This window comes from Schistocerca serialis, chromosome 1 (genome assembly GCF_023864345.2).
Source record: "Schistocerca serialis cubense isolate TAMUIC-IGC-003099 chromosome 1, iqSchSeri2.2, whole genome shotgun sequence".
NCBI classification, from domain to species: Eukaryota; Metazoa; Arthropoda; class Insecta; order Orthoptera; family Acrididae; genus Schistocerca; species Schistocerca serialis.
In genome coordinates, this window is record NC_064638.1 from 524,023,756 (window position 1) to 524,027,721 (window position 3,966).

Sequence of the window (3,966 nt, forward strand, 5' to 3'; positions counted from 1 at the left end):
TCAAAATTTGCTGAAACTTTCCTCGCTTACATAAACTTTATTCATGAGCTTGTATAGTATTTACTCTGCCCTTAGGCCTAGGGAAGTTGTGTTGGTATTTCCTCAGTTGTCTGAGATCTTTCAAAAGCTTTCTGAAATACAGCAAAGAAACAAATATCTTTTCTGGCATCTTGTCATTATTTTCCATAGGCCCAAGTCTGAAAAGTTTCTTCAAGTATTGTTTTCCTTTTTTCCACCTTATTTTCTGCTCGTATTACTCAGTTAGATTTTCCATCTCTAATCATTGTGCTCCTCATTTTGTGCTCCGTTACGTGTTTGTTTATTATTCTGTGTGCAGCACTTGTTTCAATTTTGTATCTATCTAGTAACATGTTTATTTCTGATCCATTCCACTTTAGGAGAGTGTATATGTGGACAATAAAAAAAAAAGATCCAGGATTTCCCTGTTAAAAGGACACTTTCTCCCAGATGAAAATATCCTACACCCTGGATGAAAATACACTTACACCTGATAACGTATATTTTTTTCCATTTTAAGTGACGATATAATTTCTCTCTGAGCAGTAAAACACGGTATCAATCATTTGAATGGTAAAGGTTTTATACATTGGTGTAGAACTTCCCGGCACCTTAGAAAAGAAACCCACCAAAAGAAAAAAAAAAAAAAAAAAAAAAAAAAAAGGGAACGCATTTTGGAAAGATGCGTGGCGCCATATAGCCTACACTGCATATTTTAGTGTTACAAAAGTATTAACAAGATTTATAGGAAATACAGCACGGTAGCTTCCGAAGCACGGAAATCGAGTGTAGTGCGTGATGCTCTTTGCCGTTCAAGCAAAACTCATGTCACGTGATTTCGCCAACTAATGACAACAAATTTTCAGAGCATACAGGCGTCTAAAGCTAGCAAAATGAGGGATGCTCAACCACCGGACCTACCGATAGATGGCTCTACCAGCTGATTACTGTCGTCTGTATTGCCCGCCATATTCGAATTTGGCAAGAAGTTTCTCTCGGTCTGTACGGTGTATAAGGAATTACGGACTATCGAAATGGTGATTTCTTGTACCGCTTTCAATTGTACGAAGCGATGGAGTAAGGAGAGTGACTTACCATTTCACAGGTAATACGACTACCGATACAATACGATACAGATACAGACTTAGTGCGTTTGCTAATTCGATGTTTTTGAACAGGTTTCCTCTAAAGCGCCCAGAGCTACTAAAGACATGGATTACTTCCGTGAAGCGGAAAGATTTTAATCCTACGTCTTGCAGTTTTCTTTGGGGAAACCGTTTCCGACAAGATGATTACGTAGTGAGCCCTGGAACGTGGGAGAAACGTTTCAAACGTGAAGCAGTGCCATAGTTTTTGATTTTCCGACACATTTGATGCACCAAATAAACAGCCACGACGACATGTTGTTAGGATTTTGAGTGACAACGATGATTCTCCATTTGAGGTAGCTAATTACTTTCCTTGCTGTGTGTGCGCTTTTTACTTTTGTGAATTTATTTCGTACGCTACATAGGTCTAAGCAATGTTGTAATACAGGTCCATATTTTTGTTTTTAGCGTTCTGTCATGGAATCCGTGCTCGATTTGCCCATTGCAGACGCTACTGATTGCGTGGAGAATGTTGTCAATGAGAATTCTTCCGTGGAAAGCATGGCCCACGTATCCAATGCAGAAGCTGCGAATTGTGTCGAAAACGTTAGTATAAGGATGTTTTCACACCCCCAACGTTTTCTTATAATATTTTTTCATCAAACCTTGAGTTATTTCAATCGTATATAACGAAATTATTTCCTTATTTAGAGTGCAGTTGGTTCTTCAGTAATTGATTGTGGTATACAGTCAAAAGTATAAATGGAAGACAAGGCGACCGAAACTTGCATTTTTTTTTTCTGACATTGTGCACGAAGAGCATAGAACACGTGATGTAGTCAGCCGATGCAACAAAACTATCAAGTAGCGTGAACACAAAAACGGGGAAAGTCAATGGTTGAAATTAATGTATATACAGTATAAGTACAAGAAAAGCTAAGCTTTCACGTAGAATATTGCTCGTCAAAAATGTTTTGCTGTTTTGTTACCTATGGCGTGGTTACGCAGGATCCTAAGAGCACAGCTTAAATTGCTGCAGCTGAAAATTTCTGGCAAGCACGATTATAACTTTCGGTGTTGTGCACCGAACATTTCTGGGCAACCTGGCTGAATACATGTTCGTGAGCACTTCGATTTTCCCATAGAGAAGCCAGTTACGTGTTACACTGCTCAAAAACTGATCTCGCACTTTTTTTAAGGACAATTATACTTCTTGCCATCATTATTGCATAATTTCTAATCTACAAAAGAACTAAAATAAATATGAAAAACTAATCTTGAACTTGGTCTTTTTCAGGTACAATATTTTAAACACCAAAATCAACAAAAGCAAAACGAGGATAACGGAATGTAGTCGAATTAAGTCGGGTGATGCTGAGGTAATTAGATTAGGAAATGAGACACTTAAAATAGTAAAGGAGTTTTGCTATTTGGGGAGCAAAATAACTGATGATGGTCGAAGTAGAGAGGATATAAAATGTAGACTGGCAATGGCAAGGAAAGCGTTTCTGAAGAAGAGAAATTTGTTAACTTCGAGTATAGATTTAAGTGTCAGGAAGTCGTTTCTGAAAGTGTTTGTATGGAGTGTAGCCATGTATGGAAGTGAAACATGGACGATAAATAGTTTAGACAAGAAGAGAATAGAAGCTTTCGAAATGTGGTGTTACAGAAGAATGCTGAAGGTTAGATGGGTAGATCACGTAACTAATGAAGAGGTATTAAATAGGATTGGGGAGAAGAGATGTTTGTGGCACAACTTGACTAGAAGAAGGGATCGGTTGGTAGGACATGCTCTGAGGCATCAAGGGATCACCAATTTCGTACTGGAGGGCAGCTTGGAGGGTAAAAATCGTAGAGGGAGAGCAAGAGATGAACGCACCAAGCAGATTCAGAAGGATGTAGGTTGCAATAGGTACTGGGAGATGAAGAAGCTTGCACAAGATAGAGTAGCATGGATAGCTGCATCAAACCAGTCTCAGGACTGAAGACCACAACAGCAACATTTTAAACGCAAATGTACCAGTAAAATTTTAAATAATAGTATAAATGGCAGGTCTTTTGGGTCCAAAATTTTTCTAAGTGGTTGGTCCTCAATGTGTAAAGTTCTGAATAAGGGTCAAAAGCTCCACAATTTAAGAAATTCATTTCACATTCTCACACGTAACATAATTCATCTTGCACAAAAGGAAATTTTCTTTGAAAGTAACGCTTCTCAAAACACCATTCGCAGTATTTTTCCGTGACCTGTTATAAATGTAAACAGTTGTGGCATCATGCACGTCAAAAGCCATTGGTTGTTACGAACTAGCGCCTAGTCATCGTCCTAAAGCCTTTTACACATTTTGCTGAGGCAGATGCTGCAGAAGCTTCTGTGTTTTGTTGTTGTAAATGGGCATTTTCTTTGCAACTTAAGTTTTATTTTGATGTCATTCTCTCGTTTATGTTTTATTGCTGCAGTATTATTATGTAGTAGCGAGCCGAAGTACAATTTTTTGTTAAAGTATCAGTTCTTAAAAGTGAAAATTGCACAGTTTTATCCCGGATGAAAAAGTTTCTGGATTTTTCAGTGTGTTTACCCTGTTGATCTTTTGTATGTTTCTAGATAATTTTGTTTCAGAGTGACACATATCGTTGCTGTACACTATCAAAATTTTTGCAGTTTCCTTATTAATTCCAGTATCTCATCTGTTATTCACGGCCATCTCTTTTCGACCTTTTCTGTTCAATTTACAGCATCTCTTTTTAAGGCCATTCCACTAGTTCTTGACATCAGTATCTTCAAGCAGTGTTGTTATTTCTTTTGTCACATCGTCTTCCAATGCGTTCAGAGTTTTTGCTCCTTTGGGTTGTCTAGGTTCCA